The sequence below is a fragment of the Dreissena polymorpha genome, chromosome 4 (assembly GCF_020536995.1).
Source record: "Dreissena polymorpha isolate Duluth1 chromosome 4, UMN_Dpol_1.0, whole genome shotgun sequence".
NCBI classification, from domain to species: domain Eukaryota; kingdom Metazoa; phylum Mollusca; class Bivalvia; order Myida; family Dreissenidae; genus Dreissena; species Dreissena polymorpha.
Genome location: NC_068358.1, coordinates 60,223,956 through 60,251,814, shown reverse-complemented (window position 1 = coordinate 60,251,814; position 27,859 = coordinate 60,223,956). Strand labels below are relative to the sequence as shown.

The 27,859-nt window shown below is 33.7% G+C and overlaps 1 protein-coding gene across 3 annotated transcripts in view; it reads right to left on the bottom strand.

The window, feature by feature from the left end:
* LOC127876261 (neuroglian-like) overlaps nucleotides 1-27,859 on the bottom strand; it is a 281,922-nt gene that overhangs the window by 253,687 nt on the left and 376 nt on the right. Inside the window, exons 2-3 of one of the 3 annotated variants that reach the window (XM_052421350.1) lie at nucleotides 27,550-27,744; nucleotides 6,231-6,270 (exon numbers count right to left, since the gene is read on the bottom strand). The gene's annotated coding sequence lies outside the window, so the exon portion shown is untranslated. Of the gene's footprint in view, nucleotides 1-6,230; nucleotides 6,909-27,549; nucleotides 27,770-27,859 lie in introns of those variants that run through there. The other 2 variants (XM_052421349.1, XM_052421347.1) reach the window with 2 other exon arrangements.

The following is a 27,859-nucleotide window of genomic DNA, read 5'->3' as shown; positions in this document are numbered from 1 at the left end:
TACCCCGTTACCTAGTTTTTGACCCGGCATGACCCATATTCAAACTTGCCCTAGACATTATCAAGATACAACTTCTGACCAATTTTGGTGAAGATTGGATAAAAATTACTTGAATTAAAGAGCGGACAATATGGTGAGGTTTAAAACACACTAAGTGACCCCGTGACCTCGTATTTGACCCAGCATTGCCCATGTTCAAACTTGACCTATACACATCATCTAGTTACAACTTGTGACCAAGTGTGGTGAAGATCGGATTTAAACTACTTGAATTAGAGAGCGGACACCATGCTCAATGAGTAAAACGTACTAAGTGACCCTGTGACCTAGTTTTTGATCTGGCATGGCCCATGTTCGAACTTGGCCTTAAGATCATCTAGATACAACTTCTGACCAAGTTTGGTGAAGATCAGATGAAAACTACTTGAATAAGAGAGAGGACACCATGCTGAATGTTAAAAAACGCACTAAGTGACCCCGTGACCTAGTTTTTGACCCGGCAAGGCCCATGTTCGAACTTGGCCTAGACATCATGTCGATTATTTCTGACCAAGTTTGGTGAAGATCGGATGAAAACTACTTGAATTAGAGAGCGGGCACTTAATACGGACCGACAGACAGACCGACCGACAAGTTCACTCCTATATACCCCCTAAACTTCGTTTGTGGGGGTATAACAATTATCAACCCAGGAAATTAATTCACTTTCAGTCAAAGAATCTCCTTCCTTCTACCAACCAAGACCGAAGAGTGGACATTGCTTGCCTCGCAGCTTCTCTACCCAATCATTTCAATTCCTATTTCTCTGATGCTGCATGCTTCCTCTTACTGAAAGTCATTTCAGAGTCACAATGCTGTAGAGAGGGAAATACCAAAAAAACACTTGCTCCATTGCCAAGGGATTTCTCTAAAGGCTCACGATGCTATAAATGGCTGTTTGTAGTTGGAAATGAAGTTAAAATAATCAATTCTTCATTAAAAATGCATGAAGGAAATACTCCCGGCCATATTGGTGACTCCAGAGTAATGCAAAGATGGGATATCTTTTGTATTTCTTTTAAAATTATACCCGTTCAATCAGCCACATAATCATTATACCCTTATTAAACAAAGTTTATGACAGGAACTGGTATATGGCATAAGCATAAGCAAAGTGATTTTTTGGACAATATTCCTAAAAAAATGGAGCAGCTACTTCAGAGTAAAATCAATATTTTATTGAATCTTAAAATTGCTATGCATGACTGAAGATCACTATTTTTTCTAGATTCAGTAAATTTGAATGAGGTCTTTTGGTTGTTTTCACTGCAATTTTGCAATTGGCATCTGCAGTTAACATATTTGGCATAAAAGTTTGTTCAGTACCAATAGATTAAGGCTATCAGAACTGTAATACCTGTAACCACATTTTGATTCCATGTCTTTTCTTAACATGTTTCTGATTGCCATGAATCTCTGCATCCAAAATAAAAGTGTAAGAAAGATTTAACCCTTTGCATGCTGGGAAATTGGTCATCTGCTAAAATGTCATCTGCTGAATTTCTAAAATCATCATTTTCTTCACTTTTCTTCAAAGAATTCTATCAGAATAGCAAACAGTTTGGATCCTGATGAGACGCCACGTTCTGTGTTCCGGTTCCCGCACTGAAAGGTTTACCAAACATTTGAGGACTCTCAGATATTTCAAGTAGCAGACACTCAATCTTTTGTACCCATTTTTTTCTGAAGCAATTATTTGCAAATATCACTCTTATGAATATGAATATTGATCAATAAATACTTATTATTAGAATACATTGTGCATATTTATACATTAATGCATTATATATCATTGTATGATAGTAAATAACTTGCTTAAATGGAATTAAGAAAATATAAGCACACAAGTGTTGTTTTCTCCCCTACAAAAAACAAAAAGAATACGTAACCCACTTAAGTCATATGTCATTATAAAAACAATATTTAAACAAGAGCACCGCCTTGCGGGTGCAGACTGCTCATCTATTTTCTTTTTAAAGGTGAAGGGACTCTCATTTTCAATCACAAAGGAGGGAGGGGTGGAGTGAAGAGGGGTGTATAGTGTGGGTGTGTGGACATTTATTACATTATTTTCCAAAAATGCGGAAAAAAAAAATGCAAAAAAAACATGGGGGTGGGGGGATTCTAGGGTGCGATGGTTGGACGGTATTTCAAACATAAAATAATAAAAATTAATATTTGTGTTTTTTAACCGTTAAAAAAAATGAAATTTGGGGGGGGGGTATAGTGTGAGGGTGTGGTGGTCATTTGTGAGATGATCTTAAAAAAAAAATAAATAAATAAATAAAAATTAGGGGGGAGGGGGATTCGGGTGGGGGGAGGGGGGAAGGGGGGAATTCTAGGGTGCGAAGGATGACGGTATTTCAAACATAAAATAATATAAATAAATATTTGTGTTTTTTAACAGTTTCAAAAAAATAATTTGGGGTGGGGGGGGGGTAGGGGGGGGGGGGGGGTATAGTGTGAGGGTGTGGTGGTCATTTGTGAGATGATCTTAAAAAAAAAAAAAAATTGGAGGGGGATTGGGGGGGGGGGGAGGGCACGGGGATGGTTTGGGTGGAGTCTATTGTGGTATGTCAGGTAAGAGTAGTTTTGTCAAAGTATCAATCAAATCTAATCATAAATAAAGAAGTTATGGCAATTTTAGCAAAATTTAATAATTTGACCTTGAGTCAAGGTCATTCAAAGGTCAAGGTAAAATTCAAGTTGCCAGGTACAGTAACCTCATGATAGCATGAAAGTATTTGAAGTTTGAAAGCATTAGCCTTGATAGTTAAGAAGTAAAGTGGATCGAAACACAAAATTTAACCATATATTCAAAGTTACTAAGTAAAAAAAGGGCCATAATTCCGTTAAAATGACAACCAGAGTTATGCAACTTGTCCTTTTATTGTACCCTTATGATAGTTTGCGAGTGTTCCAAGTATGAACGCAATATCTATGATACTTTAGGGGTAAAGTTGCCCAAAACACAAAACTTAACCAAATTTTCAATTTTCTAAGTATAAAGGGCCCATAATTCCGTCCAAATGCCAGTCAGAGTTACATAACTTTGCCTGCACAGTCCCCTTATGATAGTTAATAAGTGTTGCAAGTATGAAAGCAATAGCTTTGATACTGTAGGAATAAAGTGGACCTAAACACAAAACTTAACCAAATTTTCAATTTTCTAAGTATAAAAAGGGCCCATAATTCTGTCCAAATGCCAGTCATAGTTACATTACTTTGCCTGCCCAGTCCCCTTATGATAGTTAGTAAGTGTTGCAAGTATGAAAGCAATAGCTTTGATACTTATGGAATAAAATGGACCTAAACACAAAACTTAACCAAAATTTTCAATTTTCTAAGTATAAAAAGGGCACATAATTCTGAAAAAATGCACGCCAGAGTTATCTAACTTTGCCTGCCCAGTCCCCTCATGATAGTAAGTAAGTGTACCAAGTTTGAATGCAATAGCATTGATACTTTCTGAGAAAAGTGGACCTAAACGCAAAACTTAACAAAAATTTTCAATTTTCTAAGTATAAAAAGGGCACATAATTCTGTCAAATTGCATGCCAGAGTTATCTAACTTTGCCTGCCCAGTCCTCTCATGATAGTAAGTAAGTGTACCAAGTTGGAATGCAATAGCATTGATACTTTCTGAGAAAAGTGGACCTAAACGCAAAACTTAACCGGACGCCAACGCCGACGCCGACGCCAAGGTGATGACAATAGCTCTTTTTTTTTTTTCAAAAAATAGATGAGCTAGAAAATGAAAGTAGGAAAACACAGTCTTTGAGCATAGACACTTTCTTTGATGTATTTTTAAATAAAAATGCGTGTATATATATTGAAGTAACAACATTTTTATTTTCAGCTTGCAAGGGCACCCACGTTTGCTACAAACAATATGTATTAATATTATACCATGCTGCAATACAGAGTTGTAGATGCTGCATTAACATATGAACCAAAATTATCTTATTTTATGTGCAAATATCAAAAACTTCTTTAAAGTGAGATTTACATATAGTGCATTGATGTGAATGGAATTTTAGCAATGAAGTCAGAAAATGTTTATATTTCTCAGATAATATTGCTTTCCTAAGCAATGATATTCTGAATAACCTAGTTTCCATATATTTAAGTTTAACTGTGCAAACATGTTAAACAATTGTGAAACCTGTGGATAATTCATAATCAACTTTTAGTGTAACAAACAATATGTTTTCATTGTTTCTTCACATACTGTATCAAAAAGTAATTACTCACCTAAACTTTGGAATTCCAAAAATAAGTTTTCCATAATATAAGACATGATGCAAACAATTTTATTAAGGAAATTCTTAACAATTTATAGTATTATTTGTAAATGTCATTTAATGTCTCTATCAACAACATTACAATATTTGGAATAGTCTACAGTAATGATATTAGAACAAAAAATTAATGAATAAGTTTTCCTGCCTCATGATTTGGACCTCTCTTGATATAACAGAACACTCTACCTTTAAAACAACAAGAGATGTGATTGTCAGAAACACAAGGCCCCCTAATGCGCCGCTTTGATTTCTTTTTTGACCTTTGACCTTGAAGGATAACCTTGACCTTTCACCACTCAAAATCTGTAGCTCCATGAGATTTAAATTCATACCAAATATCAAGTTGCTATGTTCAATATTTCAAAAGTTATCGCAAAACTTTAACCATGCAAGGTTAAAGTTTTGGGACAAAATGACAGACAGACCAAAAACAATATGCCCCCAATCATTCGATCCGGGGGCATAAAAAGGCATTTGATGTACTTAATTGCATATTAAGTGTTTATTTTGACCAAATGTTCATTCTTTTATGAACATACCCAGAGACAATTGGAAATGACAGAAATGTGCCAAATAAAGCGATATTTAAACATAGTTTGGACAGTTTAAAATCCTTAAAGCATTCCCACACAAACACACAAAATAGTGTTGCTCAAATATACACCATGGACTAGCATTGAATCATGTGAATATCTGTAGAGTTCCTATGTCAAGATCATAAACAATAGACAATAGACACTTCATCTTCAAGCAAGAAAACATTGACAAAATCTTTGACAATGAAATGTCAATAAATGCATCACAAAACAAAAGTTAAGTAAATAATGGTAATGCAATTACACACTTTAGAACGAGTCTTAAGACATTGCTTCACCTACTTTTCTATAAACCACTTGTGAATGCAATAAAATCAATTGGAATATATAAAGCAACTTTTATTGCTGCAATAGCAAACATTGAAACTCCCCGGCAACACTTCAGTGTGAAATGAACTGCTAAGCACTGGAGAAACAAGTCTTACATTGTAAATTGTCTCTTACAGGGATGCTCTTTTGCAACAATACAACTAGTAATTTGTTTAAAATTGGTTTTAAAGTCATAATGAAGGACAATAAATTATCCCTTCTAACCAAAAAAGGGGCTAATTTACAACACTTCAGTTGGAGATGATTTCTCCCCATTTCCTGGTATCTATTTCGCCAAAAGGGGCCCATCTGCAAAAAGGGTAGGTTAGGGGCCTGAGAACTGTCTATCAGCATAAATCAAATGGGGCTTAAAATGACAGGGACTGGCAAATGATGAATGATTAAAGTTGGTATTAAAATGCCATGGTGGATATTTTAAGTTTGTCCCCTTACAGTAATATAAGTGTACACTATAAATACATATTGTTATTATCATTATTATTATTATTATTGTAGTCATTGATTTTTAAATAGCTAATGCAGAATTAAAATGCAGGATGATTAAATTGATAATAGTGTCTCACAATTATAACATATTTGTTTTATGATATTTATATATCATATATTAAATAACAATAATACAAAAATCAGTGCTAGTTAATTTTTAATAATAATCTGCAAAGATCTTATATATTGCATACAATTGTTGTACTTAGCCATTTTAGAATGTTTTATAATTATACTCACCTGCATTAAATTACTAAATTTTCCTATTCTAAAATTATTAAAATTATAAACAACAAAATGATCTGGTGTGTTTTTAAAAACTTGAAAGAATTGTTTCGAACTTTAAACAAAATATAAAAAAAACAAATCAGTATTCTTATTTTTGCCACTATCAAATTTGGCAGACAGCTTGGTAGCATCATTAATTTTACATGCACTAAAACTGAAAGTATTGCATCTATTTTAACAATCTTACCTTTGTTCAGCACAGGGATGGGTGTAGCAACAATCCTATCCTGAAATAACAAATAATCCACCACAAAAATCTCAAATTTCACACTGAAAAAATCCTGTACCTCCCTCCACAGCTAATAGTTAAACTTCTTACACATCTAACACTTTGTGAAGTGCCTTAATCCTCAGTTTTTGCAAAAAACTGTCACAAACTGTTACATGCACCATTTACCCCAGTTTCTTCAAACCCACAATGCTTCTTTTATTTTTCTTCACAATTTAACCTGCTCACAATGCTATTGTCCAGTCACACTGATTTCACTTGTTATCCATGACTAATGGTCATTATCTCAACCAAGGCTACATCTTTTTTTAAATGATGTACTTTTGAAAATTATAAATGCTTATACAATAAATCCCCAAAGCTAAAAATCTAATGCAAGACTGTCATTTAAACTTTCAATATTTTACAAATTACAAGTCAGCTTTTCATTAATCTTACTTTAAATTATGTTCTTTTTTAAAGTTATAAATGTTTATAAAATAAAGCCCCCAAGCAGAAAATCTTGATGCAAGACTGTCAATTAAACCTTCAATGTTTTACAAATTACAAGTTAGCCTTTCAATAATTGCAGTAAAAGGCAATCTGGTCGGATCAGAGCTGACCATACACTGACAAATAACTGCCCAAACGTAACATAATAACTGCCCCAAAGTGACATAATAACTGCTGCTCTTCATCACTTAGACTTAAATTAATTTGATCATCAACTTGTGAAACATTACACTGTGCTGTTTCCTTGTTGGATCAATTTCTTTTAACCATTTGTTTCCTTTTCACACAACCTCCTTTTGAAACATTATTTTTGCAAAAGAATGGCTGGGCTTTTGATGTAACCTTCGGGAGCTAATAATCAACTAATCCTAGCCAAATAGTTAATTTAACACCATTTTCCCAACTTCCCCACCAATTTTTCACACAGGATTAAGTCTTAAAATACTGACTGCACATTAGTTGTTGTTGTTGTTGCGTGTTTTTATGTTGTGTGTTTTTTTTTGGGGGGGGGGGAAGGTATTTGGATGTTTTTTCAATTGTATCTCAGCAATAGGCCTTCATTTGAAGGTGGAGCTTGAAACAACTCAATCTGACGAGAAATGTTATGCAGATATAACTATATTTCATGTACATACATACATCTACAGTTAACATTAATTAAAGCCACTGCGGGGAATCACGTGATCACAAAAGTACATTGTACGCACAAAATGGCGGAAAAAGCTCTCGCTTAATAACGAAAATCAAGGTATTCTCATATTTTATACTATCTAAATTAATGATAACTATGCGCAAAGTACCCGCTTTATAGTCTCCTTATGTACTCTGGTAATTGTCGTTTTTCTTAGATTTCTGTAGTTTTCTCAAACATTCGGACACAATAAACAATGAAAATTGTACATCGTCTGAACATACTTTATTTTGATGCGTTTGCTATTCAAGATGACAAACAAACAAATAAAACAGTTTTTGCTTTATAACATGCTTAGAATATTTCGTACAAGGTTTTCCACATTGTTTAAGCTTTTTTAGATCTGTGGTGAGTAATTTGGAAAATATTACATCGTCTGAACGTTTTTTGTTTAAGTGCATCGTCTGAACGGTTTTGAGTACATCATCTGAACTTCTTCTGTTTTTACTTTTAATGCGATGTTTATCATAATAAAATTGTAATAACATCTGTGATCAGCCAATAACTTTATTTATAATGCTAAGTATTCTTTTAATTCTACTATAAAAATCAATGGGCAAAGAAATCCTTAATGCCCATCTGTGAATGTGTGTTTATTCAATGTGTTAAAAATGTATTTGCTGTTAAATTGTCAACTGTATGCTATTATATTTAAATTTTAGAACTGAGATCAGATTGTACTACACAAGGTCCAAGAAGACTTTACCATATATGCCAACAGCAAATCGATTCCGGTAATGTTCTCTCTACATATCGATGGGCAAATAAATTAAGCCCTCAATATGAAGTGGACAAATTACACTGGATTGCTTTTGATTGTTTCTTAATGAGAAATAGACAACAGTGAACGGAATGAAACAAGCTTTAGTAAGGGCAATTTTATAACTACACTACCATGACCACGAATACACTGTAACTCCAATATAGCGCGGTCAATGGGGTCCAAGCCGCGAAACAGCGTTATAACGGATCCGCGTTATAAGTTTTGAGCTCATTTACTGCAGGGCGCTATAAAAAACAGGTATAGAATAGCCTATTATATAGGTCATGTATATTGCCATGCTGTGTTGACGCAAATACATGCATATAAACCGAATCGTATCGATAACAGTATACACACCGCTTTTCTTATGTGCACATTTATCCGATAATCCAATAAAATTGCAACATCACTTAAAAAATAATAATCTTGAACATTAATGACGATATATGTTTAAGAAATTCGTAAACATAACCGTACGCATATATGCCATTTTCAGAAGTGTTAAGAGTACAGTGCATTATGGGGCAGAGCTTTCATTGGACGAGCGACTTTAAATTTAGATTGAATGCATTACGATTAATGTACAAAAAATTGTTTTATTGCGTCATACGCATGCAAAAAACGTGTTTCCCGGGGACTTTCTGATACCGCGCGAAAATAAAAGTGAAACTCTGTTAACAATTACTGGTACACTGCGTTCGCATGTAAATAAATTGTCTGCATTATTTAATTTCTTATACACGAACTGAAAGATTAAATGGCATAATACTAGAATGATAATGAATGACAGAAAAAGTTGTTTTATACAGTGGGCAGTATATTTCACAGCCGCTCATTTAATATAGTCAAACTGCAACCATATCAAAGTAAGACTGTTTCAATCGTTTTGAATTACTTTAATTGTATAACTTATAATCCCGCTTGCACTTAACTTATTGAAATTACCGCACTGAACCGCTCTGATGAGGAATACATGTAATAAACACTGACACGCGAGTTTTTCACACCTTTATTGACATTACACAACAGATTAACACCATGCATGTAGCTGTCGGTATTGTTTAACCTCGAGGCAATTATAATCGGTTCAACGGACGGTTGAATAAAGCAATCAACATGTGATTGCCGCCATCTTTGAATTGTCTGAAAATACATGAAGTTGCATAATACGGATTTGAATCAGAAATCAAATGGAAAGTTGGAGAAAACATGGGATCCAAACACCCCCCCCCCCCCCCATTATATTGGATTCAGCGTTATAACGGAGCGCGTTATATTGGAGTTACAGTGTATATATAACAGACACCTAATTATACCTATTTATTTTATGACATCAATATTTTATCTTCACAAAAAGAATTATATATCGATTACCACAATCATATATGTAATTCAGACTTACATTTACATTTAATAATATATACTACATATAATTATTGAAGCTTTGCAAAATCACTGCAAGCTCAGAGCTGCCACTGTTTCGAGCCGAGCATTATATTTTTAATAAGTTCTCACATGCACCAAGTATGTAAAAAGAGATGTCACATGCGCCAAGTATGTAAATAGAAATGTTCAGTTCAGTTTAGTTTTACTGCAAACTACATTTGGTCTTTTTAAATATAAATATGTAAAAAGCCAAGGATCTTTCGTCCAAATGACATACTTCCTATTACATTATTTTCATGCTTTTATATAAATAAATAACAACCTTTTTCGAGCGTGACTTGTATTTAATTTAATTAGTTTAATTTAATAAAATTAAACACTATGTAAACATGTAAAAATAACACAAGATTTTGTGTTTTCTGATCATAGAATAGAACGCCACAGATCTTAAAAAGCTTAAACAATGTGGAAAACCTTGTACTTAATATTCTAAGCATGTTAGAAAGCAAAAACTGTTGTATTTATTTGTTTGTTTGTCATCTTGAATAGCAAACGCGTGAAAATAAAGTATGTTCAGACGATGTACAATTTTCATTGTTTATTGTGTCCGAATGTTTGAGAAAACTACAGAAATCTAAGAAAAACGACAATTACCAGAGTACATAAGGAGACTATAAAGCGGGTACTTTGCGCAGAGTTATCATTAATTTAGATATTATAAAATATGAGAATACCTTGATTTTCGTCATTAAGCGAGAGCTTTTTCCGCCATTTTGTGAATACGATGTACTTTTGTGATCACGTGATTCCCCGCAGTGTAAAGCAAAATGATATTTTTTAGAAAACCATACTAACTGGGAACTTTAAATGTTCAATTAAAATTGGAATGTGGCCTTTCAAAATCTAACCCAGATTTAAACCTGTGTATCCAATTAAATTTTGAGAAAATTTCCCACCAGTTAGCCCAAATGAATACATTGAATTTTTTAAGTGTTTTAAAAATACATAAAATAAGCAATATAGGAAATGATCCCCTTTGTCTTCAACAAATGTCAAGTGATCATGTGAAAAACTGCTTGACTATCTCCTTTGTGCAGTATAGCCTAAAGGATGACACTGGTGCAGGGAAAACCCACGTTTTGTCCAGACAATTTGTTAATGTGACACATAGACAGAGCTTTTGGTTCTGAGACATACAGGAGTTAATGACTGCCATAATAGGAGAAATTAATGTTACATGTATTATAAATCCTGAATTTGTGCTATATAAATTGCACTGCTATGATGTATTGTTTGCTAAATTTGATATTGAGTATAATTTTTCTAGATTCCATCATATTTGTTAAAGTTACAAATTGCTTTTTAAGACATACATAGATACAGACGTATATACAGACATATGGACATTTAAGTCAGATGCTCAGCCTACCACTTAGTACAGGCCCACAAATTCTGACACCAAACCTTTAAGAAAATCCAAGTCACTGCCAATGTCTTATTGATTATGGATTGAAATGAAAATAACCATGATTTACATCTTCAGTACTTGCTAGAAGCCAATCTTACATCCGAAGACAACACATTAGGACTAATTAGAGCCAATTTGACTATGGATTTAATTTAAGCTGTCCCAGCTTGTTGCATATTCAATGCCCTATCCCTAGTGATGGGCATATGGTCACTTCTGTTGATGATGTAACCCAAAGCAGATAATTTAACCCACAGAACCTATGGAGGCTAAAGATTAGCATATGTCAAACCAAAATTTTCTTATTTGCATTCTTGTTTGTTGAAACTTGTTTTTATTTTGCAGTTAAATAATGCCAAATCATTAATTAAAAACCAGAGATAAAGTATGTAAAGAAAATTAAACATTATCAATTTCATACCGTAATTACTCTATGTTTTCGGACAATTACAAATAATTAATTTTTTTCGTGTCCGAAAACTTAGATACGAAAAATATTCACAAAATACAGGTGTCCGAAATCTTAGAGTTGAAAATTGAAGTGTCCAAAAATAGCATAATTGTATCAATGACTACCGGTAATAGCACGCGCTTGTAAAATACCATGCCGTATTGTATAAATTTCAGTAATATATGTTTGCACTGCATTTTAAATAATTTTAAATGCTTAATTTATTTGACAGAAAGTTACTACAAGGTTGTACTTTGACCAAAGAGTTCAAAGATGAGCATGTGATGTACCGATACTCGCTAGTATGAACCAGTAATTAACGAAATAAAAAAGCAAACTATGAATTCTTTGTTTGTTCATTTCAGATACCGTATACGTGCGCTTATAAGACGCATTTTTAAGACTTAAATTAATAAGTTACAGTTGGGGTCGCGTCTTATAAGCGAGATACTGGTGAAAATAAACAAATTTTTTCAAAATATCGAGTTTACTGGGCTTATGCTAGCCAAGTTGGACACTTGTCAGTTGTTTTGAATCATCGCGGCAGCCATTTGCATTTTCTCTAAAGTCTGTATTGGCCCGTACCGTGTATCGGAACGCTATGTTCAGTTACCGATTTATTTGTAATAAAATGTATTGTTACTGATTTTGTTGTCTACTATTTTTAATATGAATTTTGTTATTTTTGGGGCGTAAGACGTTATATTGTCCGTGATTATTCTTGAAAAGTTTTTATCACCTGATTGTCTGCGCGCGACGTCGTTAAATGCCATATAAATTGGCCATTATAGTATACTTGTGTAAGCGGCAACACGATGCCAACATGCTTAAATCAACAGCAAAATCAATTCTCAGTTTGAAACTGTCAATTGTTTAATAAACACGCTGCCGATTACAAATGCTATTTGACAAGTTTGTATCACCTGATCGTCTTTGTTCCACGTCTTTAATTTTCAATTAAGACATAATTGGCAATTAGGGTATCCTCTGAAATAAGTTACCAGTTTGCAACTGTCAATTGTTAAATAAACACGTTTATTCAGACGACCCACTAATGCCGATGACACATTATTTATTAGGGGCCAACAAGGACGGGAGCAAAGAGCGACCGCATGCAATTATCCCCATATGGCTTTCTTCTTGACACGTGATTTCGATCTGCGCTTCGGAGTCTATCACTCTATCACGCGATTGGCTAGTTTTATGAAAGTAGGCGTTACCTATTGTTGATAGACAATGGGCGTAAAATTTGAAGAATCTAGGTAATAAAACTAAACGCTTTCAAAATATCTGCCTATAAGAGTTCAATACCTGTCAAACAATACAATTAAGATGACTGACACGATCAATTTTGCTTGTGCATTGATATTACGAACGTAATATGTTTGCAATTGTTTGCAATTGTTAGGGCAAATGATTAATACGCAATTGTTAGAAATTTTGTCAATTTGATAATTATTTTTATTGCATGAATAATACTTGAAAATAAATTAAAACCCACTTATATATCATAAAATAAACAAATATTATTTACTTTGTTGTTTGATTGTTTTATTTTTCAGACTTGCGTGAATTACTAATTGTATGCAGCGCGAGTTTGAAAAATTCTCAATGTTTTACTAATTGATGATTTTCTTTAACATTCTGCCATTTTTCGGCCATTTTCTGGCCGATGAATACGGCAAAATTTGACCGCGTCTTACACACGGGTCAGTCTCAAATCGACCCATTATAAAGTCCGAAGTCGGGGTGCGTCTTATAAGCGAGGGCGTCTTATAAGCGCACGTATACGGTAGTTGTTGTCTTAACACCTTCCTTTGTTAGTAAAACTTGCAATAGGGTGTATCACACTTTGAAGCGTTTAGTCAGTGTCCGACAAATCCATTGCCCGGAGCCCGGGGGCTACCGAAATTTTTCATCGGGCTACTGAAATTTTCAAACTGACGCCTGCCGGGCTACTATAAATCTATAAGAGCGGTAGCCCGGTTTATTGACAGACATACGTAGAATAAACACGCTGACCATGTGTTTGTAGACTGTGTATTGCTTAAAATCCGATAACAAAGTGCAATCAATTATCTAATCAGTCACCGATCACTTGCGGTAATGTCTTAAACAGTAACCGTGTATTTTAATCATCCAATCAGAATCAACATTTGTCGTCTGCTAATAATATAATGAGAGCCGGTTGGATAGTTGGCGCACATGATGCAACATCATTTCGCAGTTTGGAATTCTTTGTTAACCGCAACAATGAGTAATAGCGACAACGTTTTTGATGTCGTTCAATATCCAAGGACGCCGAACATTAAATAAATCTGTCGCATAATTGATGTATTTCATGTCGCATAATTGGTGTATTTCATGTATATTCCTTGTTCGGTGTAACTGAATACATAATATCTGTCTTCATGAAGAAATGCATAAATGGGCATCATATGTCGTCGTCAAATTAGACGAAAAAAATGCACCAAGTTATGGCCCATGGCTGGGTTCACTAATTTGTTATGTCTATTGTAAGCACATGCAGCACTGTTAATTTGTGTATATTTTCATGTTAAATGACAGGTGACAGTTAAACAAACGTGGTCTCGCTTAATTATTGGCATATATATGCACAAGATATGTAAGTCACACATAAAGCCATCCCGTATCAGGTAATTCAACTCATGTTAAAGTCAATCATCCAGACAGCCGTCACCCAATTTATTTGTCCATTATTGTATAAATTGGTATCTGCGTTGTATGAAGGGGAGTCTTACTTAAACGGCCGAACATACAAGTCGCATTATTGCTGGCTTTCGCGGGATGGGCCCATTGCGGGCTTCGCATGTATCTTGTATTTGACAAACATTTTGGAAACAATGTGTTGTGTTAATAAGCAGAAATAAAACGCAAAGAAATCAGAAATGAACTTTGTTGGTTACTGTGTCTTTTCCACGAACGATACATAATTACGTGACACAGTACATTTTATGGAGCCGTGTACCATGGATACGACCGAAGTACGATCACAAGTGCGATCACGTGCCGAAAAAATGAAAACATCACAACCACAACGCGACATGAATTCAGGTCAGTTGTTTAAAACAATTATGGCAAACTTGGAGAGGGAATTTCAAAATTTATAAAGTAGAAAATGAAAGTAAAAGGCGTCATGACAACGAAATTTTTAAGAGTTGTTTTAAAGAATTTTATGTAGTTAGATGTTAAAAATAATAATGATGATAATAAATTATGTACGAACAAATTTTGCAAATATAAAAATCATGCCAATTTTGCATTTATCGGTACATTTTTACAAATAGCGGTGACTTGAGAATAAAAAGAGATATTTGAGTTTTACATTATTTTTTATGAGTTATGGAAATCATTAAATTAAAGGTGTACACACAGAGAGTATTTAAAGAATTTTTATATATATTTTTGGTATTGTTAGAATATAGGATTATGTACGGACATATGGGTTTTTTTGCTTACCAATACATTTTAAAATGTTGGTATTTTTTGTAAAGTTCCATTTAATTAAAACGTACAAGGAAATAATAATATCTTATATAGTTTTGTTTATTATTTTAATAAAGAAACTTTGGCGGTGGTTTTATTTATTAATATAGTAGAAAAAACTCGGAGATGATACAAATATTCAAAGAATTTACCTAGTATTTTACATTGGCAGAATTAAGAATTTAGGAATTTAGATTATTTAAGACAGTTTTGTTTATTATTTTAATAAAGAAAATAAGGCGGGTTTTGTTTATAAGAATGATAAAGAAAATTAAAGAGGACGAATAGATAAAATTATTGGAAAATTTAAAAATAGTTTTCCGAATTGTAAAAGAAAGAAAATAGGAAATAAGAAAAATAATGTTGATTGCGAATATGAATAGGGCAGACACACACAAAAAAATATTATGTAAATATGTATATACGTCATTGTGTTGATGCAAATATATGTAGGATATCGGTAATATTGAAGGTCTTGAGTAATTTTAAGTAAGAATTTAATGCGATCTGACGCGTATAGCGCAGTGAAAATATAACGATATGTACGCATTAAATTTCTAATATAATTGTTTAAGGGTTACAATTATATTTTATGAGCACGGCTGACTGATCAGCGTTCGGACATACCGAGCCCGAGGTTCTGATAACCTTAGCGTCCTCATGAGTTAGAGAATTTATCCCTGTGCCAACGAAGCAAATTACGCTATGGACAGAAGATGCGGTGTCGCATAAGAATTATTTGAGTAGTTCGATTAGGAGCAAAGACCTGAATTTTGAAGTATACCGATACGTGTTCTTATATTATGAATGCATATATATATAAGTCTGCCTTGTCATATTTGCGCATTTTTACAAGTGCACAGGTCAAACATGTCAATAAATCTATGCCCAACGGCAAAACTATAGTGATAAAGATGAGGTTTATGAAACCATGATATGAACAGGTACGTCTATCATTACCCATTACTCTAGGTCAATAAAGTGGCGCGCGCCTGTCAAAAATTTACTGGCAGCACGTGCGTAAAATGATTATGCCTAAGGCGGTACACAAGTCATATTAAGTAAATGGCTTGTCAGATGTCAAACTGTCATGTACTTATCCGAAATATGTTTTGAGGAATTGACTAATATTTTTTCGTTGTAAAGAATTTATTTTTTTTGAATAAGATATCACAGTAAGTTGTCATGACGATATTTAACAATAACTAAGGGGATATTTATAAATGTTTGCCATGATTTTGAACAACTGATACTTGTATCACCACGACGCAGATAAAAATATCGAGATTTGAAGACAACGCCGAAGAAGAGCGACTTCGCGAGACAACGCCTTCCACAACGAATAGAAGAAACAAACAACATAATTAGAATGGAACATCACGGCGTTTACTCTCAAAGTGAATACCTGGTTCTATCGCTAAAAGAAGACCAACGCCAGAAGATTTCGAAGGACAACAAGTGACGCAACACTGGACACAATACTTGTGACGTTAAACACTATAGAGTAGATGCAGCCGTTCAACTGTTTGACGTGCGTAGATAACGCATTTGGAATGATACTTCCGAGGCCTAAGACATCAAGGAGAACACTGCTATAGTTAATACCTCGTGAGCATTATGGCCAATAGAAGATCTTAATGTCCCAAGAGAAATGAAGACGCTGGAACCAAGAACAAAAGTACAATCAACAACAACAGAAACAACAATGCGATCACAAAGGTTTTAACATACGTCACAATTGATAAGCAACGCGGTACGCATCAACACCATATTCAGAGACAATATCACGATGGATTCAACAACAGAAACAACGACGTGATGACGGCTGGTTCAGGGACAAAAACAACAGAAACCACGATGACATATCCAGCCTCGATGTGAACCTTGATACGCAGATGAGTGCAACCGACCACGTGCGATTTGCCTACACAGCTTGGCGATAGATAGAGCTTCTTCACGACAGCAATGGTAGATAACATCACCCATGAATCAACATAGACAGAAAACAACAAACCAAGACATCTACTTGACAGCAACAGGTACATATTCAACCCGGGCAATACCTTCTTCGAATGGACAGCACAGGAGGTCACTTGTCAAACAACGCCTTTAGTGTTACGTGGACAATCGATCAACGTCATTTAACATTGATACATGATATTGTAAGACACTTGTCATTCAGGATTTGATCTTTCTAAAGATTTTAAATCATAAAATATAAAATCTTTCTTTAATGAAAATGAGGTGTGTCGCATAATTGATGTATTTCATGTCGCATAATTGGTGTATTTCATGTATATTCCTTGTTCGGTGTAACTGAATACATAATATCTGTCTTCATGAAGAAATGCATAAATGGGCATCATATGTCGTCGTCAAATTAGACGAAAAAAATGCACCAAGTTATGGCCCATGGCTGGGTTCACTAATTTGTTATGTCTATTGTAAGCACATGCAGCACTGTTAATTTGTGTATATTTTCATGTTAAATGACAGGTGACAGTTAAACAAACGTGGTCTCGCTTAATTATTGGCATATATATGCACAAGATATGTAAGTCACACATAAAGCCATCCCGTATCAGGTAATTCAACTCATGTTAAAGTCAATCATCCAGACAGCCGTCACCCAATTTATTTGTCCATTATTGTATAAATTGGTATCTGCGTTGTATGAAGGGGAGTCTTACTTAAACGGCCGAACATACAAGTCGCATTATTGCTGGCTTTCGCGGGATGGGCCCATTGCGGGCTTCGCATGTATCTTGTATTTGACAAACATTTTGGAAACGTTGTGTTGTGTTAATAAGCAGAAATAAAACGCAAAGAAATCAGAAATGAACTTTGTTTGTTACTGTGTGATATCCACGAACAATACGTAATTGTAATTACGTGACAAATCAAAACAATAGCGGATTCTTCAAAACGGTAACGAAACCGAAAATGAATATTAATAAAAAAGATTTGAACGCGGTTAACACCTGCTAATTAGTTTGCATTGTCAATTAAAAATTGGATTAATCGACTGTTAATCAATAATCCCATATATGCCCGATTTATATTTTTAAAACCAAACTATGGGTGGGTAATATAGACGATAAGAGTCATAAACACAAACGTTTGAAATTTTCTAAAGCGTCAAATGAATTTCGGCATATGGTTCTATTTAAAGATATGATGAAATAAGCTCCGAATCAGGACCGTTGTATTGCAACATGCGTAAATCACCTGCCACGGTTTGCACGCGTTGTGTACAGCTATTTTAGGTTACAAAATTCTACATTTAAGAAATGAATTATTTTGTCCAGATAAAAAGCGCGCGAAAATTGGCGTGGGTGTATTTATTTGTAAATAAAAATTTCGTAGCAGGTACAACATTGAGATCATTTAATTTCCATTAAAAGTTTCGTTGTGAAATTCAACTAAAGTACCGGGGTATCTCGCGAATAATTTTGCATTGACATTTCCTCTGAATAAAATATAATGTAAACACGCTGTATCGTTACCGTTACGCTGTATCAGTTCCTTCATTATTGAAACAATTATTGTATTGTATACTGACTGCACACAAGTGTCGTAACATACGGATGCAATACGTAAATTCGGACAGTACTTAAAGTCGGACACGAGTAAATAAATGATTTAATACTCTTTATTTCTTGAAACTCGGTATTTGTTGTTAAAAAGGGCAATTGCATTGATTAACACCACACAAGTCAATCGTATTGATCATCTAAACGCTTTATTTACGTTTACGACTTAACGTGCTGTCCGAATTTAAGTACACATACATGCGCACATACATGTAATATCTACATGTAGTATATGATTTTCTTTGGTACATTTACATTTACGTACACGGTGCCTGTACTGTAACATTAATTTACGATATTGACTGTGTACATCAGACTACTTGCTTTTTATGTATATGTATGTATACATATTATGTATATGTAAATGAAGAAATAAAATAAAAATGAAAACCTGCCTCTTATCATTTTGTAGGAAATTTTTTTTATGGGCTACCAAATATTTTTATTGGTAGCCCAGTGGGCAACCTGAAAAATAAGAAATTTGTCGGACACTGGTTTAGTATTTGCTACAGTTATTTTACTGAGAAGGGGAAGTACCATTGCGGTACATAAATGAACTGTTAATTGACACTACCCCTGGTAATTGTCTTAACACTTATGCTATCGGGCGAAACCAGTGTTCAATACCGGTTTATAAGGTTATTTACCAAATAACGCAAATGTAATGGTCCATTGCCCTTATGCATGCACCTGCCATGTTTTATGATGTTAATCTGGTGGTAAAACCCCATGATCGAAGTGGCATTAGATATCGAAAACAGGACCGAAATTTGGTAAAATAGCGCTGTAAAATATACTGTCTGAAAACTTGGAGACATTAATAAGGACGAAAACTCGTGTGTCCGAAAATTAAGAGTCTTAAAAATGGGGTGTTCGAAAACTTAGAGTGTCCAAAAACATAGAGTAATTACGGTACTCTGTAAATTTTGTTTTGAGATACTGTTTTCCAGGTAAACCATTTGGACGCTTTTCTGAAATAATCCATTTTGAGACACTTCTGTTTTCAAAGCATAACTATTATAGTACATGCATTTTATGAATTCATAGGAAATAATTGATTCCATAAGACAATCAACAACTCCCAATTAGGTGTCATATTAACACTATAAAACCAATTAGTTCTCAAATCAACCATTAAAAAATAATGCAATCATTTTTGTATTTCTTGTTTAACAAAAAATGAGAAAATTATCTTTTTATTCCCTAAACCGCCAATTTATCCACAATAGTACAACTAATTATCTGAGGCAAGTTTCAAAAACCAAGAAAGAAAAATCCAAATTCGAGAAACAAGTTTGACCCAGCTACTCAAACAAAATGCGGATGATGGCATAAGTTATAAGAACAATTTTCATCATGTCACCACCATATTTAATACAACAGCAAATTTGTTGAATTGATATATCCACCAAAAATTAATTTTGTAACAGACAGACAGACGGACAGACAACGCCAATGCTATATCCCTCCCCCTTTGGCGGGGGATAAGTTACGTGATTTATGCATGTCAAAAGTTTACTTATACTTCCAAAAATGACCAACCTTTGTGTTTTTTAACTACTTATACACATTTATTTTCAATATTGGCCAGATTTAGTTTTGAATAGAGAAATTATCATTATATTCGCATTGATTAATGGGAATTTGAAAGAGTTAGAAAATATATAAAAATATAATATAAATACATTAACTGACAAGGGAAGATTTATGTCTAATGCTACGTATTCATTGGAGATCATTGTACCTGTGTTCAGTAGAAATGATTTTGTTCTACTAAATTTAAGAGCAATTGCAAGTTAAAAGATTTATGTTTAATTATCATGTGATTTCTTGTATTTGTTGTAAATGCATAATTATAAATGTTAAAACTTTGTTTAATATTTCCTGTGGTCACAATATTTGACACTAAAACTTACTTAATCAAAGCTTACAGTTATCAGGATGCAGGATCATGTAACTTTGGGGTTACATCTTTTAAATTTCAAGGATTTAACCCTTTGCATGCTGGGTAATTTGTCTTCTGCTAAAATGTCGTCTGCTGAATTTCTAAAATTAGCATTTTCTTCGATTTTTTCAAAGAATACTATCAGAATAGCAAACAGTTTGGATTCTGATGAGACGCCACGTTCTGTGGCGTCTCATCAGGATCCAAACTGTTTGCAAAGGCCTTCAAAATTCGGTTCCCGCACTGAAAGGGTTAAAAGACGGAAAGTGAAGCTTTATTTCAAATACAAGTTTTCTTAAGAATTTCAACTAGTGCATAAAAGACAGATTTTTTTGCTGCTCATGGCAATGTGAAAAAACATCAGAATTACTTAATTTAATAAGCATGACTTTTTTTGTGTTCTTGTTCAAAAATTCCTTTTTTACTGCATTCATTGTGTCATGCAAGGTGACATTTTGCCACCGATTTCAGGTGTATTCAAGGATTTATTCTTATAACTTAAGATATCACCACAAACTGCAAGAAAACCTGTCTTTTATGCACTATAGATTTTTGCAAATGTATTTCAATAACTTGAGATATTTGCAATAATAAGGTTTTTAACAGCGTGATTACATTAATTCTCTCCAGCCTGTGTGTAAACCCCTGAAAACGCCCTTGATTCTGCACCCTTGTTATGTTTCCTTGGAAAAGTTAAATAGCAAATACAATTGTGTTTTGATTGACCCTAAGCTTGAATAAGTTGATGGTTGGCATGTATAATATTAGTTGTATACAAATCTGACTGTTTAGTTTTTTATGTAACATTTAAAGCTATGTTTAGTAAAATTGTGATCTATTTTGGTAAACAATCACTTTTATTATCAGTATGTATTTTCATTTACAGGTTACTAATCAGTTCATATGTTAAATTTAAAAAGAGCTTTTTAAAAATATAGGTAGTAAATAAATAACATAACTTGACGGTTTTTTTCAATTGTGAGAATCAAATTAAATTCCACTTTATAACTAGCTTGATCTACTACGATATCTTAACTAGAAAAAAAGCTGCAAATAATTTAAGCACACATGTAATTTGTTTGAATCATTGCTACAATAGATGAAACACAGCAATGAATAATTAATGACAGCGCCTAGTATAAGTATTCACTATCACCACTGACAAAGGTATAATTATATTAGGAATGAGTAAATTGAATTTGTAACATTTACCCAGGGGCAAATCATGTGTGGTTGTGCATTATTAAATAGATAACAACACATGCATATTTGGAAGTTTTAAAGGGCATTCACACTTGAATATTCACAAACATAAGTCTTGTTTTTACAAATACATAAAAAACTTACTACTTTTCATGTCATACTACTCTAGCTATTTACAAGCTTTCAATTTAATGTTTTGTTTAACAAAACAAGTTAATTAAGACAGCAGTCCATTATTATCTTTCTATTCATCTAAAAGTCAGATCTTACAAATCATTGTTATGTTTTCGTTCAAATAAAAAAACGGCCAATTTTTCCAATGGAAAAAATTTATGTTTTCCCAAATTTGACCTAAAAATTCCAAATAGAAGTTTTCGAAAAAAAGTTACCATAAAAAACCCACATTTGTTTTGATCTGTACATTTAGTTCATCTCCCAACAAGTTCTATAAGTTGAACCTTAGTAAACACAATATTGAAATCACTTTCATTCCCAATTTTGAAGCATTTGTCAGCAAAACAACAACAACACTTGTTTCCCAAATTTAGTCACAATGCGGCAATTTTTCCCCATTCCAAAGGGACCTGGCCCCATTCCCAAAATGGTGAAAAAAAAATCACTACAACTAACCTAATTGTGTCAGCATGGCTGTGTCTGTCACGCCTGCGTCAGCATCTGAGTAGTGCTCAGGTTAAGGTTAACTGCTCTGGTTACAGCAATCATTTTTTCCTTCTTTATAAAGTACAAAAGTATAAAAACAGCCCTTTCCCAATGATCGCATCCGGGTTCATTGTGTGAGGTCACTGACCATATCCCATAACTCTGACCTGCAGTTTAGCACAATAATGCACCTTTCTGCGATAAGAAAAGTTCTGGTTATCATTTACATGCAACTACTCCATACCTCTAAGTAGTTACAACAAAAATTGAAATAAAATGTTTCATTTGTGGTCAGGGCCTTTATGAAGATTCACTGACCAAGACATATAACTATGACCAGCTTTTAAGCAATATGATGTCCCCTTTTGAACTATACAAGTCTGGTTACAGTTGGTGAGCAAGTTGAAATTTGGGTTGAAGTTAGCAATTGCAACAAGTCCATACCTCTATAACTTCTATAGATATTCCATCTGAAATATCATATACATCTTTGGGGTCATAAGGCATGGTCAATGACCAAGGCCCATAACTCTAACTTGCAATTCAGTAAATAATGTCCCTTTTTGCAGATAAAAACTTGGGGTTAAGGCTTCAGTGCACTAACTTCATAATTCTGATTTCTACTAGAGATATCAATATAAAAAAACTTAAAAGGGTTCAGGGTCTTTAGAAACAGTCTCTGAAGAAGACCTAGAACATTGACCGGACTTTTTGCAGGATAATGATCCTTTAGAACTTAGAATAGTCAGGTTAATTAAGTGCAAGATAAAACTCAAGTTTAAATGTGCAGGGGTCAAGTACATCACTATAACTTCTACAGATATTACATTAACCTTTTGCATGCTGGGAAATTTGTCGTATGCTAAAATGTCGTCTGCTGAATTTCTAAAATCATCATTTTCTTCACTTTTTTTCAAAGACCACTATCAGAATAGCAAACAGTTTGGATCCTGATCAGACGCCACGCTTTGTTGCGTCTGATCAGGATCCAAACTGTTTGCAAAGGCCTTTAAAATTTGGTTCCAGCATTAAAAGGGTTAAAAGTTCACACATGTCTTCAGGATCATCATAAGAGATCAGCAACCAAGGCCCGAAACGCTTACCTGTTATTTAGCAGAATTATGTCTTTACAGTACTTTTTGTTCTTCGGAAATTCAGTTAAATGAATAATTGCAATTATTCCTATCACTAGCTGTGAGCAGATCTAGCATAGGGTAGTATTAGGAGCCATAGGTCAATTTCAGGGTAACTAATGCTACAAACAAATATAAGTTTGAGCTTAATAACTTAAGTAACAAGAAACCGTCGGAGACGGGTGATGCTCCCCAAAGTTTTTTTTGTCACAATATTGCACTTTATATTCAGATTAAAGAAAACGTCTTGAGGGGCATAACTTTGGACAAAATAATACGATGGATGGTTTAGGAACTTAAAAATTTCAAAGGGCCATAACTCTCTAAATAAATCATCTCACCAGAACCCAATAATAACATGTGCATCTTCTCAAGGTAGTTAAGCTTCCCATAAAGCTTCATTGTATTCCAGTCAGTAGTTAGGGAGAAATAGCCCGGACAAGAATTGCACTATATGTACAGTTTATATAAAATTTCAAAGGGCCATAACTCTGTGAAAAATCATCCGACCAGAACTGGCTGATAATATGCACATCTCCTTTTAGTAGTGAAGCTTCCCATAAAGTTTCATTGAATTTCGGTCATTTATTGCTGAGGAATAGCCCGGACAAAAATTGTGCATGGACGAACGGACGCATGGCCAGACCAAGCGGCGACTATATGCTCCCCCAAAATTTTTGGGGGGAGCATAAAAATGGGGATATTGTACTGAAATTTTGTGTGTAGGTATGTTACATGCAAACCTACAATATACTGCATGTTGGGGGCAGTTTGAGGAAGGTGATCATTACTACAATAGTTATTAAAATGGATTTTGCTCAATTACTTCAGTTTCAAAGGAGGTACAGTGCTGTAATATTGTGTGTACCAAGCTTGTACATGAATACATCCCTTGATTAAAAAAATAGTAAAATTGACTCAATTGTTTGGTAATAAATTGATGGCATGGTAACATTTCTTGTTTCTTGGCATGGTCAGATTTCTTGCAATTTATAAAATTTCAGCTTTAACTTAACATTAACTATGCAGTTTATAAGTTGAACCTTAGTCAATATACTATTGAACAAACTTGTATTCACAATTTTGAAGCATTTGTAAGCAAAACAACAACAACACTTAATTTCCAAATGTTAGTAAACACGCCATGATTTTTCCCAATCAAAACGGACCCAGCCCCATTCCCAAATGGTATAAAAAGACTTCTATATAACTACTATAGATATTCAACTTCTATATAACTACTACAGATATTCAACTTCTATATAACTACTACAGATATTCAACTTCTATATAACTACTACAGACATTCAACTTCTATATAACTACTACAGATATTCAACTTCTATATAACTACTACAGATATTCAACTTCTATATTATTAACTACTACAGATATTCAACTTATTTATAACTACTACAGATATTCAACTTCTATATAACTACTACAGATATTCAACTTCTATATAACTACTACAGATATTCAACTTCTACATGTATATAACTACTACAGATATTCAACTTCTATATAACTACTACAGATATTTAACTTCTATATAACTACTACAGATATTCAACTTTAAAAATATCATTATACGAGTTGACTGAAAAGAAATGTACATTACATTATCAGACTGGAAAAATAGTTGAACAAGCTGTTGTGTATTTTGAATCAAGAAGTTGACTACTTGACCCATTTATGCCTAGCGTCTAGAAAAAAGGCATTGGCAAACAGCGTAGACTCAGATGAGACGCCCCGTGATGTGGCGTCTCATCAGGGTCTGCGCTGTTTGCTAAAAGGAATTTCTGTAAGAAATATTCTAAATATAGAAATAAATATAATAGACATCCCTAATTTTGGAAATAAATTGATCCAATTTAGAAGAATGGGAGAGTCCACAGGCATAAATGGGTAAATTTTTTGTTAGTGCTCAGACATGAAAATATATTAAAGTACCCACACCAGACACACCCATATCTTTTAAATTTAAATTTAAATCACTTATTTGCATATTTACAGTGTATATATATATATATATGGATTTCAACATTCCATTCCCTCTAGCCTCTTACCATGTATTGTTATATGATAGTGATCATTAAAAAAAAAGAAACAGCTTATTTTCTGATATATGTGTTTGTTTAACTACATTCCACAGGTAGGTGATAAATGTATTTTACAAATACTTATCAGCAAGTTAATTTGATCTTTAAATGCCTCCATCATTTGAACTACCTAAGTCAAGTAGAAACGAATGCTAATTATTTTTCATATACTACATTCTTTTCATCATAACAATATACAGCAGATATCATTCATACATGAGATACCTTTTAAATGCCTACGAAATACAATACAATTTACAATTAAATTTCATGTCCACATATTTGATTCAACATATGATAATGTAAACACAACATTTACATGAACTTTGTAACCATATCAACCACACACAAAAGACCTACCATGGTAAAAACATGTCCTTTTTTTAATTGTACAATTACTATTACAATGTTATCAAAACAGTGGAGTACAAAATATTTGGTACCAGTATCACTGGATGTAAGATGACCCAGCAAACACCAAAAGAAAGAACCAATCATCTCTTGATATCCAATGTAAACGTGATTTAAAATTATTCTTTTTCCGTAGACAGGAGTTGATAAAACATTTTACAAAGACATCCGATATTTGAAATGCACAAAACAGTATCTGAAACAGTCTATTGCTACTTTATTCTTGTTAATTTTCCCCAGTTTGTGAAATTAATGACTAGAATTTCTTGAGAGGTTATCCCAGCATGTCTGACTTTTTATTCAATTACTGAATAAAATCAATAGGAAGCCCTGTTATGGTGTTATAGTAGTTGTACATGTATAAGTTTGGAAAAGACCAAGGGACACAGCTGTTGAGAATAAAAAAAATTGTGAGTAGGCTCCCTTACCTTTCCATTTCTATTTTGTGATATTTCAATGCAAAAAACAACCCTGATACATTTCATTAGATTATATTTATTAATTTTGTAACTGCAGTTGCAAAAATACTCTTTGTTTTTTTGCTTGTTCATTTTTTGTACCTTAATAATAAGACAATAAACAGCTTATTGTTTTTATTAGTAAGATATGATATGGACCTGTTCGAATTAATCTTCAGCTGCTCTTCAGTGAGACAATTAGTTTGGACATCTAATGAAAGAAAACACAGGACTGATCGGACAATGCTGTGAACAGTATCAAATGCAAATGCCATCTTTTGTTACGGTCCATGGGACTTGTAAGAGTGAAGTATTTGGGTAAGAAATTATCATGAACAATTAATGTCTATTATTAAAGCTGACAACCAAAAATGGTTAAATTGAATTAATCAAGATGAAGCCTATTATACTCTTGATAGGTTCAAATTAGTTTAAGGTTAAAGTAATATCAGTTTATATAGGAGGACAAGGAATAGTCCTTGGCAATACATTTCAAATGTCTAAGTATAAAAGGATTGTAAAATGGCATGTTGGTGCTAGATGAATTATTGAAATCTACTTAACAGGTGATTGGATAGACGGACAAGACAATCACTATGTGATTCATGTCATGCGAAAATGGGTTTTAAGCCATATGCAGCCAGGGTAGTTCCAGACAGGTCTGTCTGCTATAAAGTCAGACAATACTTTATGTTCTCATTAACTGGTAGCGTAGATCCTGAGCAGACAGTGCAAATGTGCAGGATTGTCTGAAGCTACATTGGCCCCGTATATCATAAAACCCATTTTTACATGAATCAGCTCATACCAGGAGTATAAAATAGAGTTTATAAGCTTACCTAATTCTTTATTGACATAAGGCAAACTGATATGGAACAATACTGTAAATAACATTTCACAATACTACTGAAACTGTGGTAATGAAGGCCCTTCCACATTTTGACTTTACCAATCTGTGAGCTTTCTTGTTTTTTTAACAAGTGCATTTTTCACAAATATAATGACATTTCTTACCTGTTTAATTATAAAGCTTCTGCCAGAGTTTTCAACACTAAAGGTGGTGGATTGAACTGTTAAATGGTTAGCAGAAGAAGCCAGCTTTCGTTTGTCAACAGCCTGTGATCATCCTTCGGCACTGCACCAGAGAGCCACCTGCTGGCAGCCAAGGCTGTGGCTGAACTGCACTATTGTCTACAGGGGTGGTCAGACCTAATGAACACAATTCCTCTTGCACCTGTAGTGTTTTTTATAAAAATGTTAGAAATGGGACCAAGGCACTTTGGATTGGGAAAAATAACTTTGTTTTGACTAAAATTTAGAACTT